Raw genomic sequence first — 17,336 nt, 5'->3', positions numbered from 1 at the left:
TTGAAAGATATTTCTTTGTAACATCTGCATATGTACGTGCAGGAGTATCTTTCAGCATTTTCCGTCTCGCTTCCTGAGAAGTCACTTTATTTTCAACTTTAAATTTCTGTATTTTTTTCCCAAGTTTCCATAACTCGCAATTTCTAGAATATGCAGGATGATCTTCCTTGCAGTTAGGAAAAACTGGAGATGTAGCAGTACAGTCTGTTTGAGTGTGATCCTGGGATCCACATTTTGGGCATATTGTGTTTCCTCGACATGTTGTCTGAGAGTGTCCAAACTTCTGACACTTTTTACTTTTTGTCAACCAAGGAGAGAACCCACAGGCATTAAAAATCTGTACGTAAAATCTGTAACAAGATATGCTACAAGTTATCTTAAGGTTGAATACAGGAGTGTGGTTGATTGCCTCACTTTTTGTTCATTGGTTCACTGATCTATTTGTGCCTGCTGTTAATGATAATTGCAAGACAAATAAGCTGGAGTTTAAGAAATCTACTTCTCAGTAATGCTCTTATGCATACAGACCATATCATTGATCAATATCATGGTTGTGTTTTTAATTACACAATGCCCACTATCCTGCAGCCCAGTGAAACTAGAGTTATTGCAGTTGTCAAACTTGAAGAAATTTATGAAGGTGGTTGAAGAAACTGAAGATGCAACCTTTCAGGCACTCTGGAGAAAAATTCAACTTCCTGGAAGCAGTGAAAATTATTGTACCGACATGGTCTGACATAAAGGAGAGCAATGTATGAAGGATTATAGGAAAAAACTGTCTGCTTTCATGAATGATTCTAAAACATCAAACCCAATTGGGTAATGGTTTTGGCCAAGATTATGGAGATAACTAACAACTGAACTTAGAAGTGGAGTTTCAAAATGTGGAAGAATTGCTCAATTCTCATGCAAAGAATTGGGGAATGACATTCTTATGGAATTGCAAAAGCAGAGTGTCAACTAGAGTTGCTATGAGCCCTCTCACAACTCAAGGATTAAATGAAGCATTCTTGCTCTTTGGACAAAGTAATTTGTTTTTGAGGGGTGCCATGACTTCGAGAAGAGCATTTACAATTAGCATTAGCAGAGGCATTTGATGCAAGAAAGCAAGCTTATGCAGCATCATCCAAAAAAAAAAAAAATAAAATAAATAAATAAATAAATAAAAAATAACCACTTCCACTTCATCCCTCTGTTCGTTCAAAATACCTGTCCAGCTGAGCCTTAAACTTATTTAGGCTATCAACTTCCACGACAAGGGATGGAAGTCTGGTCCACCAACCAACCACCCGCAAATAACACCATATTGGATTTGGTATATACGGGCGGATATGCCAATTTAGATAACCAGCTTTTACAGTATTTCGTAAGTTTGGAGTATTGAATGTGAGAATTACACTACGGGTTGGAATGAGATTGCCATCTCTACGAGTCAAAATTCTCTTAGCTTGTATGACCTTTTGATCTTTAAGTTCTTGTACAAGCTCCTCTTCTGTTACATTCAATAGATCCCACTCAGAGATAACACCTTTGGAACTATTTAGGGTTGAGTGGGGAGATATTTTAACAGGGATACCACCAAATGTTGTCATCTTCAACAACAATTCTGAATGTTTCAACTGTGTAGTTTCCACAAGCAAATCCCCTGACTGTAACCTTTTGACCATTTAAGGTGATCCAGCAGCATTTTTTAGAAATCTCTGTATAATAAATGGAGAGTTTGCTCACTGGTTGACTAGTTAAGGAATGGATAATCAGGAAAGTTGGATACTCAGGTTGATGATTATCTATTTTTAAGCGCTTATTTTGTGCACTACCTTCATCAGAATAATACCAATCTATGGTATTTGAGCTTGAAGGCTCTAAGGTTGGATAATTTTCTTTATCCATGTCGGCTCCTTTTCGCCCTGGAGGATTAGCTTTTCCACCCAGGTTACCGGCCTCGCCACGGAGAGGCAGGAGCAGTGCCGCTTGTAGGAGTTAGTACGGTTAGCATATACAATAAAGAAAAAGGTACTTTTCTTTTTCTGGCTCTCTTTCTATACTTTTAAAAAGTAGAGCTAATCAACAGAAAGACTTATGAACGAAATAAAACAAGGAAAAACTCAGAGTCGCTTTAGAAAAATCGCTTTAGGAATCACAGTACTATTAGCACAGAAGATCGCTTGACCTCAAGAATCGCTTGGCACCTGGGGCCTGTAGAGTTGTTACTTGCCTGGTCTGAGTGCTTAGGCACACTGGACTGTTGCTGAGAGAGGACAGCTCGAGCCCAGCTGGAGATTGATATGTTTAAGGGCACTGTAACATCAGTTTGGGTGGACACTTGTTTTTGTGTAATATTGGCATAAGTACGTTTTGGCATAGTAGGAGCAATTATTTTCCTCGCTTATTGATAGCTTACCTTGTTCTCATCCTTATATTTAATAATTTTTTTCTCAGCCTTCCATCTGTCACACATTTTTGAGTACGCAGGATGCTTGCCTTTGCAGTTGGGGCAAGTCTTTTCTGTCACCAGACATTCAGTTTATGATCAGAAGATCCAAAGCTGGGACATACTGAGTTTCCTCTGCATGTCGTCTGAGAGTGGCCATACTTTTGACTCTTGTAACATCTTAAGGGATTGGGTATGTATGGATGAATACAGCAAAGAAGATAACCTGCTTTCACTGATGATGATAGATTTGGGGAATTAAATGTAAGGATAATATTCCTAGTGGGTGTAAGGTTGTTGTCTTTTTTAATCATGATTCTTTTAGCCACAATAACATTTTGATCCCAAAGTTCTTGAGTTATTTCGTCCTCAATCACGTTCAACATATGCCAGGTAGATATCACACCTTTAGATGTATTTAGTGTTTTATGGGGAGATACACTCACTGGTATACCTGCAAAATTTATCAGTTGTAGAAGTTTCTCTGAATGTCTACGGTTTACGGTTTGCTGTTTATAATAGTAGGTCTCCAGATTGTAGCCTTTTAACAGTCTTAGTAGATCCAGCAATACTCTCCAGGTTTTTCTGAATGAGGAAAGGAGATAACTTTCTGACAGGATGGACTGAAAGTGAGTGCATAATTAGAAATGCAGGAAACTCTGTTGTTGGTGAGTTAGTTTTCAACCTCTTGGGTTGTGAGATGTCAAAATCAGTATCATTCTCTAGGCGAGAGCTTGTCGGCTCTAGAGGCGGAAACATATTTTGCTCCATATTTGCTCCTTTTCGCCCTTGGCAGAGATGAGCTTTTCTGCCAAGGTTTCCGGCCCCACCACGGGGAGGCAGGAGCAGTGCCTGGTGTGACCGAGCATAAAGTAGTAGGAGTTAGAAATAGAACTATCAGAAAAAAAAGGTGGCTTTCCTTTCTTACCCTTTGTATCAAGAGCTGTTATGAAATAAATATATTGCTTAATGAGAAGAATGTAAAAGAATTATGGATTGCTTCTAAGAAATCGCACTTAGATCACAGAGAATTTGCTTAGTCACAATCGCTTGGCACCTGGGGGTCCAGGAGAAAACTGAGGTGGGGGCAGTTGCCCTCTGAATCACAGCCTTTTAAAATACACTGCTTGCTTACTTGATGTTTGTGGAGCAATCAGGTACGGGAATTGATATTGCCAAGGGGAATTCATGGTGTGTGCACGATGTAAGAAGTGTGAGGAAATCGGGCGACAACTCAGCATTATGGACCTATATGAGAGTTTCAAGGACAGGGTGGATGCCCTCGAAGGATCTAAATTGAGGAGCCCATCAAGTTCTCAGCTGCCCACATAAATGCCAGAGCTAGCACTTGATCATCATGCAACACAATGGCAACCCCCCAAGGCAGAATGCGCTGATCCCACAGGAACTAGTAGTTGTTGGTGACTATTGTCAGGGAAACAGGTAACATGCTATGTAAAAAGGACAGGTGAAACAGGACCAGTGTATGTCTGCCAGGGGCAAAGGATGATGTTATAGGGCAGATATCATCCTTTAAGGGCACAAAGGGTGATATTGTTGTACACGTTGGCACTAATGATATTAAGAGTAGGAGACCGGCAGAATTACTTAACAAGTCCGAGACAATACTGAAAAAAAAAAAGGCATGAGTTGAATTTGAAAGTGTCTGCAATTCTGCTGAGACACTATAGGAGGGAGTATATGATGAGAGCCTTGTCAATCAATTCAGCCCTGGAGAGATTGTGCAAGGCTCAAGGGGTAGAATTTTTCTCAGCCTGGTTTGTACTTGTTAACAGGAGAGACTGCTTCTACAGGGATGGGATACACTTAAATAGAAAGGGTGCAACAATATTTGCTGATGATATGTAGGCAGTGTTAGGTGGGCCGAGAAACTGCTAGCTTGGGGGGAGACAAAGACTAATAGATTAACAGTAGCCACTGGCAGAGGTGAAAGTGATTCTTGCACTGGAAAACAAGATGCAGCCTGGAAAACAAGATGCAGGGTATTTCAGAGACTGCTGGGAGTCATTGCAGTACAAGTAAACACATGGGTTGTGTTAGGATAGCTTAGAATAGGGACAGGTGCATGTATAATTTGGTGTACACCAATGCTAGGAGTTTGATAAATAAATTTGATGAATTTGAGGTATTGCTCAAAACATCAAAGGTATATATTGTTGGGATATCAGAGACATGGTGTCACACAGATATAAGGAATGTAGAACTGGAATTTGGGGAGTACAATGTGTACAAAAAGGATAGACAGGATAGGAAGGGAGGTTATGCTATCAGTTAAGAAACATTGAATCCAAAGAAATGAAGCCAGTCGACATCACAGGACAGTGAAGTGTCGAGTCAGTTTGGTGTGACATAAGCATTGGGAGTTCAAAATTGAGAGTAGGAATGTGTTATGGGCCTAATGACTGTGATGAGTATAATAAGAAAATGTACTGGGAAATAGTGGGCCAGTAAATCAGAGTTTTATAATGAGGGATTGTAATTTACCAGATATTGACTGGAATTTGCGGTTTGGTCCCTCACACATTAGCAAAGCTTTTGTGGATTAATTGGATGATTGTTTTCTACATCAGCATGTTCGGGAGGGGAATGCCACATTCACCCATAAGGAGTTATTCAGGGAGGGGAATGCCAGAGGTGAGTTAAACTCTGGCAGTGAGCTAGATGATTTTGTAATAACTGAGAGGAAGGTGGAGGGGAAATTGTTAAAGATAAACATAAAAAAGGCACCCAGGGTGGATGGGATCTATCCAGTTATATTAAAGGAGGCAGCAAAAAAAGTAAGAAAACCCTTAGCCATAATTATGAGAGCTTCTTAGAACTCAGGGGAGGTACACCCATGGACTGGAGATGTGCAAATGTGACCCCAATTCACAAAGGAGGATCAAAGGGTGACACAAGTAATTATAGACCTGTTAGTTTAGCTTCTGTTCCAGGAAAATTAATGGAGGCACTTGTTAAAGAAGCACTGCAGGATCATCTAAACAAGACTTCAGTTATAGCTCGGACACAGCATGGTATTGTTAAGGGGAAGTCTTGCCTGACCAATTTGATTGGATACTATGATGTGGTCACAAAGGAACTGGATGCAGGGAATAACTTTGATATCATATATTTGGATCTTAGAAAGGCTTTTGATACTGTTGCACATGGAAGACTGCTGAACAAATTGGAGCAATGTGGCATTGGAGGCAAATTGCTGCTATGGATAAAGGGATGGTTGAGTGGGAGAAGACAGAGTGGTAATCAATGGAAACTGCTCATCATGGACTAATGTTATTAGTGAAGTCCGTCAGGGTTCAGTGTTGGGTCCATTATTGTTTTCTGTATTTATAAATGATATTGATGATGGTATATATCAAGCTTAATGTCCAAGTTTTCACACGATATGAAGGTTGGCAGGGTTGTTAAGGACACTAATGACAGTACGCTGTTGGAACAGGATCTAGAAAAGTTGAACAGATGGGCTGAGAGGTGGCAAATGAAGTTTAGCACTGACAAATGTATAGTGCTACATATGGGAAGCAGTAACCACACAGTGACATATCAACACTATAGTACTACACTGACAGTGGTAGAGAACGAAAAGGACCTGGGGGTAATTGTGCAGGCAGATATGAAGTTTTCTGAGCAGTGCAGACAGTCTGCAGGAGTAGCTCTTAGTGTGTTGTCAATGATATACAGGAATTTTTCTAGTAGGGATAAGGAGGTGATTATCCCCTTGTATAAGGAAATGGTCAGCCCGCACCTTGAGTACTGTATATAGGTCTGGAGGCCTCATTTTAAGAAATATGTAGAGCTGTTCGAACGAATACAGAGAAGGGCAACAAGATTAGTGAATGGAACAAAGGGTTGCTCTTACATAGAAAGGCTTAAATTTTGCAGATTACAGTGTCTGGAGACTAGGCACCGGCAAGGTGAACTGATAGAGGTGTATAAAGCCTTGAATGGTTTGAACATGCTCAATGCTGATGGGATCCTTCCTCTTGCTCAGAATAATCACCTGAGAGGGCATAAATTCAAATTGAGGAAAGACAGATGTAGGATAGATGTGTGGAAATTTGCCTTTAGTCAGCGGGTAGTTGGTTGGTTGAACAGACTTCCATCCTTTATTGTGGAAATTGATACCCTATTTAAATTTAAGGCTGAGCTGGGCAGGTATTTGGAATGAATGGAGGGGTGAAATGGGAGGGGGTTTTTTTTGGCTGATGCTCCATAAGCTTGCTTTCTTGCATTATATGCCTCTATTAATGCTAATATATACACTGTGCTGCCAGTTTATTAAGTACACTCCTGCTGTGCACACAAATGGTTTGTCCCACAATGTTGCGTCACATGACCACAGTTGTGGATATAAATGCAGCAGAACAACCTTTCTAGTATTAGTTAAGCGTCCAAACCATAGCAAGAATGGGGAAAAGGAGTGATCTAACAGATTTCGAATGTGGCATGGTAGTAGGTGCAAGATGTCCCGGACGAAGCATCTCTGAAACGGCAATTCTCCTGAACTTTTCACACACACCACAGTTTCAAGGGTGTACTGAGAATGGTGCAATGAATAGAAACATCTTCTCAAAGGCACTGCTGTGGAAGAAAATCAATTGTTGGTGAGAGAGCTCAGAGGAGGATGGCTAGAATTGTGCAAGCAAACAGACGGGCCACAATGTCGCACATCAAGTCAGAATAAAACCTTGGTGCGCAGAACAAAATATCGCATGGGCCACTAGTCGCACATGGGCTATAACAGCCAATGGCCACATCACATACCTTTGTTATCAATGAAGAACAAGAGAGAGCGTGCCTTCTGTGGGCACAGCAACACCAGCACTATCGAGCTTTGGAAAACAGTTGCTTGGTCTGATGAGCCAAAGTTCCTGGTGCATCATGTTGATGGAAGGCTCAGAATTTGGCAAAAACAACATGAATCCATGGACCTGTCATGTCTGACGACTGCTGTGCTCGGTGGTGGGGGCAGTGTTATGGTGTGGGAAATCTTTTCTTGGCACACGTTGGGTCCATTGATACCCAATAGATTCACGTCTGAATGCCACATCGTACCTAAATGTAGTTGCTCACCAAGTGCATCCATTCATGTTGACAGTTTATACTCAGTCAGATGGTTACTTCCAGCAGGATAATGCACTGGTACACAAAGCCTGAATCACTATGGAATTGTTCCAGGAACATGACAATTACTTTTCTTTGCTGCAGTGGCCCGCTCAGTCCTCGGATCTCAAACCTATTGAACATCTTTGGGATGAACTGGACGAGGCTTTCACTGCAGGCCTACACCTCCGTTGAATCTCAAGGAACTGCGTGACACACTCATGTCTGTGTGTTACTCCATTCCTGCACATTTTCAGCATCTTGTTCAATCCATGCCTAGATGAATTCAGGCTGTTTTGAAGGATAAAGGAGGCTCAATACGATACTAGGTAGGTGTACCTAATAAAGTGGCAGCTATTATAATATATTACTACTATAATATATATAGTAGTAATATATAACAGTTAAGAAGCAAAATAAGCAGAAAATGGAAAAAAACAAAAGTTATAGTATGTCTAATGCTCCAAAGTGCAGCAGTAGAGGAATCAAAATTTGTAAATTGGTATTTATTTTAATTTACATTTTTTACACTGCGTGGGGACTACCTTGTCTACTAGTATTACGATAAAAGGCTGCATATTTGTCCCCCTTTTTCTAATACTACAGTCAAGTTTGGAAATGCAGTGCCTGATAAATGATCAGGAGTAGTCTCCTGATGAATTTCCTGGCTATGTATCATATTTTCATCTACTATATTCAGAATTTGCATATTTGCCATCCCCTGATTCGACCTCTTGCTAAAATTGCCCTCCCATATCTGAATACAGTGTTATTTATTTATTTACTTAGATATTACTTTTTTTTTTTTTTTCCTCTCTCAGTCCCATTTTATTTTTGCAATAGGTTTCTCAGATTCTTTTACCTGTTTAACCACTACTTCACTTCCACTTTCTACTATCCCTTAAACTTTTCTTAGTTCTGGCACCTTGTGTACTTTTCACAGACTATTTATTAAAGAAATCTCACACACACACACATATATATATATATATATAAAGTGTCACCAATGAAAGTAAAATAAAATAAAATAAAAATAAATATAGATGGAGAAGTTATTAAACACAAAATGCCGAGCCTAGTTGAAGAAAAAAGAGAAAAAGAATGTTAAGAACCTATATAAAAAAAAAAAAAAAATTAAGTAGAATTAAATCTGAATTAATGCCGAATTAACAGGCCAATCATATGTACAAAAGCTGAAAGAAAAAGAGGGGAGGGTAATAGAGATAAAAATTATAAAATAAAAATTAAAATTATAAAATAAATATTAAAGAATTAAAAATTAGTACATAGATCAGGTATTTCATCAGGGGGCTACACCTGATCATGTACCAAACACTGTGTTTCTATGCAAACTCATGCTGATGGAGACGCTATAGAAATGAAATGGATATAAAAAATGAAATGGATATAAAAATTATTTTTAAAAATTTTTTAAATCTCCAGAAACATGAGTGAGGTAGCCCCAACGCAGTGTATTTAGATTAATAAATTAAGTAACGTAGTGTATTTAGAAATAAATTGAGTCGATAGTATGTAAGAAATAAATTGAGTCGATAGTATGTAAGAACGCAAACGCAGTGTGTTTAATTTAATAAATTAAGTAGAAAGTGTGTAAGAACGTAAGTTTAAATCAAAAGTATGTAAGTTAAATAATAATGAATAACAAGGTAGCAGTATAGAAAAAGGAAGCAATGCAAGGTAGGGGAGGGAAAAGAAGTTAAAAATATAGAGGCGAAGATAGTGAGAATGTCCGAATCACCCTCGTATTACACTAATAGTTCAATGGACGGAAAAACGAAGATCAGAAAGTAGAAAGATGTAAAGAGAAGGAAAAGAGTTTAAAGGATACTAGGTAAGCTGGGTGTGTAAGTACCCAACCTCATAGAGAGGGCCTTGGCTGCTAGAGTGTTAGTAGAAGTGGAAATTAATACCGCTAGCTTGTAGTGTATATTTTGAGTGAAAGACATGAAATATAATAAAAAATATGAAGAGGAGAAAAATTAAATACCTATGATATTTGGCAAAAAATAAGTTGAGTGAAATATAATCAAGAAATGAAGATATAAATTTGCGATCATGATTAATAAGATACAATTATGCGAATATGATTAATAAGAATGGAATGTAAACAGAGGGAAAACTATGACAACGATGGTGGAGTTGCTCAGAAGAGAACTATGGGAGCCCTCTGTGGTTAAAATAAAATAGAGAAAATAAGATTGGACATAAATAAATACTGATATTAAATTATGAAAAATGAAAAGAAAAACTTAGGAAGTGAAAGAACACGAACATCGTTCTAATAGAAGTCATAATAGAAGTCATTATGTGTGATCACTTTCCAAGCAGTGGAAATACCACCATTCAAATATACAACTATACAGGTATCAAATTAACCCTAATCAAGGTGGAACAGGGTGAAACCGAATTTTTCTTTAATGAAATCAGAGAGATTTTTTATAATAAAATTTAAGAAATTAATAGGAATGTCATTATTGCGAAGTTTGGTATAGAGATCATTCAAAGCACCAGCGAAAAGTGATTGATTGCTACTAATATTAGCTAAACGGATAATTTGTGTGTAGATTATATTTTTATGAACCTTATCGAAATGTTCGAGTTCCAATTTGTTAAATAGATAATATTAAAATTAAATTTGCTTCTTTTGTCGAATAGTTCCAAATTATGATGAAGAGGAGGACTATTTAGAGTAATACTTAAATCTAGAAAATTTGCATGTCGGTTGCCAAGGTTTTCTTTATTGAGAGTGAGTTCAGTTGGATATATGGATTTAGCAATATTTTCAAAATGAATGTTGAGAATAAGAATGTCATCAACATAGCGGAATGCATAAAAATTAAGGTTCAGGTTGTTATGAATATATAGATGTTCGTAATAATGAAGAAATAGATTGGATACTATGCTAGAAATTTGTGAACCCATGGGAACTCCTATGGATTGTTTATAAGCATATTTACCATCGTAGATATAATTGTTTAGAATACAGAGGTTGATGTAGTTATTCCAAGTAACCTCATCTGTTGGTATAACGTTTTTGTATTTGAGGAACAATTGATGAAGTACGTTAACAATCAAGTGATGCAGTAAGGAGGTAAATAAGTTGGTGAAGTCATATGTTTCAATACTAAATATGCTGGAATATGTATTGGAATTGGAATTAAAAATTTCAATGATACTGTGGTATTATTAATGATCCAAGTGGAAGGGATATTAATAAGAATGGTAGTTAACAATTTGAAAAATTGTTTACCTGGATGATAACAGCCACTATTTTTGGCACTAGTGATGAATCTGAAGCCAACTGGATGTTTATGGAATTTGGCTATCATATACAAGAAAGGCAAAGTAGAATTGCGAATTTTGGTATGCAATTTTTTATGCAAGGCTATAATTTTTTTGATGATAGTATTAATGCCGAGATTACAGCGTAAAAAGGTGGAGCTACTTTCTACTTCCTTTTTGAGGGTGGTGTAATAAAATTGCTTGCAAAAGATAGCAAAGTTATTAGAAGCCTTATCTACCGGAGTGATAATAAATTTTAGTTGTAAATCTGAGATGGCTTTTTTCAGGTTAGAGTACTTGATATGCGAATTATTGTAAAGGTAGTAAGTTTTAGAAATAATTTTTTTAATGTCTTGAAATGTAACATTTATCCAATTATAAAAAGCTTCGTGGGGTATTGTATATTTATATGCTAACTTGTTGCAAAAGTTCAAGATATTCAGATAAATATCTTTATATATATTATTGAGGTTGGCCTTATGGACTGGTCTGAATTTAAAACCTTTTTCCATAGCGGACTTTAGTGGAATGTTGTTAATAATGTCCAGGTTACCAATAATAATACGTTTATGATGTTGATCAACGTAAGGAGCATATATGGGATCATCACAATGACATGGAAGATCTACAGCTTGTAAGTTGCCTAAATTAGTAGCTAGAGTTTTATAATTACAAATTTTAAGTCCAATAGGAGATTCATATTTGAAGCAGTGATGGATCTTGAACTTGAAATTATTATAAAATGGGAGAAAATTATTACGATTATTAAGTAAGTAATGCCAAGGAATTTTATCGAACCAACTATGAATAAATTTAATAGTACAGTATTCATTATTAGTAAATTTATAAGAGGAGTTTACCTCAATATAGTACGTGGAACACTTCCGTATGATACCCTCCAGAAATTAAAACGGAAAAAACGAAAAAATCGACAACTTACCGGTACATTAAAGTAAAATATAAATAATTAAAGTAAAATATAAATAATTAAATAATCAATTTAACACAATTCAAAATCAATTCAAAACAATTAAAATTCAAATTAACGCAATTAAAAGAATCTAACGAAAATATTCAAAACGATTTTCCTTCCTGAAGCTGACAATGCTTTTCGACCGACTGTCGTGATCACAGGAATGAAAATTATCGAAACAGGCTAAACCTGCAACTTAAATAGTGATTATGTGTCTTCGCGCATGCGCGTAAAGGTCCACGCATCGGAGATCAAATATGGCCGCCGAACATTAACAGAATTCTCGTGTAATTTAATTTCAACGGTTTCTGCAATTAATAGTCGCGTATAATTACGTTGAACGTTAAGTATTTTGGCCTCGTTAAATAAAAAAGTATGTTTTTCGTTAATGGCATGAAAGGCTAATTCTGACGCTGCTGAACGAGAAGCACGAACAGAGGCTTCGTGTTGATTTACACGGATATTAAGAGAAAACCGCGTGGAACCCTGATAAGACGAGTCGCAATCACCGCAAGAAATGTTGTATACTAGATCATTAATTTGTGTTGCGAACGCCGAAAGAACCGAGCGATTGTTCAGTATAGTGTGTAACTTCCGTATAGGCCTAGCTATAATTTTAAATTCGGTATCTTTAAAGAATCTGTTAAGCTGTTTGTGCCACTGTTCAACATATGGGACAGAAATAAAGTATTTTTTGATATTACTATTGTTGATTGGTGCAGTATTTTGTATCCTATCCTTAGCTTGTACCCTAATTCGATTTATTGTGTTAATGGGATAACCCCTGTTCAAGAATCTGCTAGTTAATATTTGTATTTCTGAGTCTAAAGCAGAATCCGTCGTTGAATATTTATAGGCATTTAGAAATTGATTAAAGATAATCGATCTTTTGTAGGTGAACGGGTGGTAGCTATTATAATGTAGAAGCATACCGGTGTTTGTGGGTTTTCGATAGATGCTAAATTGTATTTTGTTCGAGTCCCGGGTAAGCGTGAAATTTAGAAAGTTTAATGACTTAGTATCCGTATCTTCCCTTTCCAATGTAAATTTGAGTCTAGAATGAATATTGTTAAACGAATGTAAAATATCTTGGATAGTACTACTATCGGTAATAACTAGAACATCGTCTAAATACCTCCCATAGTATGTGATACGGGGACGAAAAGGTGTCAAATGTATCTGCTCAATCGTTGAGAGATAGATCTCTGACATTAAGCCACTCAGGCTCAAACCCATTGGTAATCCAAAAATTTGTTTGTACACCTTGTCTCGAAAGGTGATGTAGTTAGCCTCAACTAATAGTTTAATTAAGTGAAAAATCTCCTTTATAGGCAGCTTCGTATAATTAATCGGTGTCGAGTTTTTATTTAACATATCCCAAATAATATCTAATGTGTATTCAACGTTTACATTCGTATATAATGATGTAACATCTAATGAGAATAAATTGTCATTGTCGCCGAGTCTACAGTCTTTAAGATTATTAAATAATGTATCGTAATTCTTAATCCCAAATTGTATAACCTGTCTAAAAGGTTTTATAATGTTATATACATGTGTGGCTAAGGCTGAAAATGCCGAGTTCCTGTAGGAAACAATAGGTCGAATCGGAAATCCAGGCTTGTGTAATTTTACCTGACCAAAAAGTGCAGGAATATTGTATGTTCTGGACTTCAATTCCTTCAACTGAACCATAGTAATGTAGTCGTTTTTACGATATGTGGTTAACGTTTTATTGTATTGATTTACCAAATTGGTAAACAGTGTCGGGTCCACTTCACAATAAGTGGAGCTATCAGATACAACTGAATCTAACTTATTAATATAATCATGTTTATCTAGTATTACCACTGTATCTCCCCGTATCACATACTATGGGAGGTATTTAGACGATGTTCTAGTTATTACCGATAGTAGTACTATCCAAGATATTTTACATTCGTTTAACAATATTCATTCTAGACTCAAATTTACATTGGAAAGGGAAGATACGGATACTAAGTCATTAAACTTTCTAAATTTCACGCTTACCCGGGACTCGAACAAAATACAATTTAGCATCTATCGAAAACCCACAAACACCGGTATGCTTCTACATTATAATAGCTACCACCCGTTCACCTACAAAAGATCGATTATCTTTAATCAATTTCTAAATGCCTATAAATATTCAACGACGGATTCTGCTTTAGACTCAGAAATACAAATATTAACTAGCAGATTCTTGAACAGGGGTTATCCCATTAACACAATAAATCGAATTAGGGTACAAGCTAAGGATAGGATACAAAATACTGCACCAATCAACAATAGTAATATCAAAAAATACTTTATTTCTGTCCCATATGTTGAACAGTGGCACAAACAGCTTAACAGATTCTTTAAAGATACCGAATTTAAAATTATAGCTAGGCCTATACGGAAGTTACACACTATACTGAACAATCGCTCGGTTCTTTCGGCGTTCGCAACACAAATTAATGATCTAGTATACAACATTTCTTGCGGTGATTGCGACTCGTCTTATCAGGGTTCCACGCGGTTTTCTCTTAATATCCGTGTAAATCAACACGAAGCCTCTGTTCGTGCTTCTCGTTCAGCAGCGTCAGAATTAGCCTTTCATGCCATTAACGAAAAACATACTTTTTTATTTAACGAGGCCAAAATACTTAACGTTCAACGTAATTATACGCGACTATTAATTGCAGAAACCGTTGAAATTAAATTACACGAGAATTCTGTTAATGTTCGGCGGCCATATTTGATCTCCGATGCGTGGACCTTTACGCGCATGCGCGAAGACACATAATCACTATTTAAGTTGCAGGTTTAGCCTGTTTCGATAATTTTCATTCCTGTGATCACGACAGTCGGTCGAAAAGCATTGTCAGCTTCAGAAAGGAAAATCGTTTTGAATATTTTCGTTAGATTCTTTTAATTGCGTTAATTTGAATTTTAATTGTTTTGAATTGATTTTGAATTGTGTTAAATTGATTATTTAATTATTTATATTTTACTTTAATTATTTATATTTTACTTTAATGTACCGGTAAGTTGTCGATTTTTTCGTTTTTTCCGTTTTAATTTCTGGAGGGTATCATACGGAAGTGTTCCACGTACTATATTGAGGTAAACTCCTCTTATAAATTTACTAATATTATTATCAACGTAGAACATATTGAGTATTACAGCTCTGATTCATACTATCTAAGTATTCATTATTGTATATAGTAATGCGACCTAGTCTAAAGAGAGAGAGATATCTAAAATAATATGCTTAAGTTGAATATTTTTACATTTAAAATTGCTGATAAATAAAGTTAAGGCTTTTAGTATAGAGTTTTTGATATTAAAGAGAAAAAGAGAAATGTTGTGTACATCAAGTATGGTATTGTCCCAGGAGTTAATAATATTACGAAAATTGTGCCGAATGATGACGATTTGATTTATTTCCACGTTTGTATCTACGCTTATTGTTATTGAAGAAATGACTAAGATGGAATAAATTGTAAATGCAGTGGTTGGTGTTTAAACAACCATTGCTTAAAAGAGTTTTGTTAAAAAATCTATTGTTTAGGCCGTAGGGATATAAAGATTTATAAGTGCACATAAATAGATTCTCATAATAATCACGAAGAACGTTGTCATTGATAATGGCAAGTATTTTAATTTTAACGTTGTTGAAGCCATGGTGGTGAAAATGGAAAAGTTCTATTTCAGTATCTAAAATGGTATCAAGTAAAAGATTTTTACTTTTGGATCTGTGCCCATTAATTCTGATGTTAAGAGAATTTGTGGTTTGGCCTACGTATTTAACATTACAAATATTGCATATGAGCAAATATATGACGTTTTTAGTTTTACAAAAAGGAGGATAAATAGAGTTAGATTTGGATTCGGAGTTATCCATCATGGGACAAGTGAGACATCGTTTATCTAAACATTTTTGAAAAAATAAATTTTGGTTTAAAATATGTGTATTGTACTCAGGTTGGTTAGGGTTAAGGGAATGATTCTCCTGTTTAATATTTAACACTACATCCTCAGGAGTGGGATGTAGCGCAATACGTTTTTCTAGCTGAACTAGGGGCAACACAGTGCTGACTCGCCGTATTATTTAAAGAGACGTAGTGCATGACAAGTGGGGTAAAAATTAAATAGGGCAAATTGTGTTAGCAACGAATCCATCTAAAGGGAAGGAGTGGGGATTGCATTTAAAAGTACTGTTTTTCCTTATTTTTTCCTTTTTTTTTTTTTCCTTCCACTTCTTCGTTTTCATATTTCATATATATATATATATAGCAAATTAATGATAAAGTCATTATATATTTATGTAAAAATATGAATAAAGATGATTTATTTTAAACATAAAACTGTGAATTTTCTTTTGAGATTTTCAGAAAAACCCAGTTTTCATACATATATACACACATTATCTATATTATATATAGAGACATAAAGGTAATTATCAGTATATTTGTGTATTTGGTAGGGGAGTTGGGCTATCAGGTGTAATAACCATGGAAGAATTGAGAACCTGTATGCTAAAAAACAAATTACCTGAAATAAAATGCAGTTAATATAATTATTGTAAGTACCTAAAGCTTGAGTTCTAGGACTTTAACTATTTTGTCGGGGGGGGGGGCCAGCAGCAAAAATCGTAGGAGTCACTGCAATAAGCCAGGTCTCTGTTTCTGTTATGATGTACACGTAAAAGGTATACATATACATCATAGTCGACCTGACAGAGACCAGAAGGAAGAATAAAAGAATAAATAAACTTTTGTTTTTTAGCATACAGGTTCTCTCAATTTTTCCATGGTTATTACATCTGATAGCTCAACTCCCCTACCAGATACACAAATAATTACCTTTCTGTCTATTTTTCATGATGGTTGCTGGTTTTTTCTACGTTTACCATAGTACCCCAGATCCATAACCCAGTCTTATATATATTTTTTACAATTTTTTTAAAATTTTAACTTCTCATTCCTGTTTACTAAGATTTTTAGTAATTTAATTGCATCTTTTTTATCATTTACACACACACACACACGCGAGTATCAAAAAGTTTGTTTGTACCCTTACCTAGAAATAATACCCCTGAAATGAAACTTCACAGGAAGTTTAATCCTTTTCTATGTACTCTCCATGTATAGTAACACATTTCTCCCATCGATGGATCAGTTGTTTAATGCCTTGATCATAGAAGTCCGCATTTTTTGCCTGAAACCATAATTACACTTCACTGATGACTTCCTGAGATGAATCAACACGGAGCCATGCAATAGTTTCTTCATTTCTCAAAACAAGAAGTCTGATGGTGCTAGGTTAGGAGGCTAGGGTGGGTGCTGCAGTAGTTCAAAGCAGCACCGGGCAACAAACATGGTGGTGGCAACGGCTTCTGCAAAGGTATCAAGCAATCTTGGAACCCGTCGTGTAGAGACCTTAAACATGTGCAGATGGTCATGTAAAATGCTGTGGGCAGACCCATAACTAACACGT

The 17,336-nt window shown here is 36.2% G+C and overlaps 1 protein-coding gene across 11 annotated transcripts in view; it reads right to left on the bottom strand.

Moving 5' to 3' along the window:
• Window positions 1–17,336, bottom strand: part of trol (terribly reduced optic lobes) — a 1,731,230-nt gene that overhangs the window by 894,559 nt on the left and 819,335 nt on the right. The gene's annotated exons all lie outside the window — the stretch shown is intronic.

The sequence above is a fragment of the Mastigoproctus giganteus genome, chromosome 13, assembly GCF_048544385.1.
Source record: "Mastigoproctus giganteus isolate SK-2022 chromosome 13, ASM4854438v1, whole genome shotgun sequence".
In the NCBI taxonomy this organism is placed as follows: Eukaryota; Metazoa; Arthropoda; class Arachnida; order Uropygi; family Thelyphonidae; genus Mastigoproctus; species Mastigoproctus giganteus.
The sequence above is the reverse complement of the archived record's forward strand: the minus strand, read 5'-3'. Positions and strand labels throughout refer to the sequence as shown.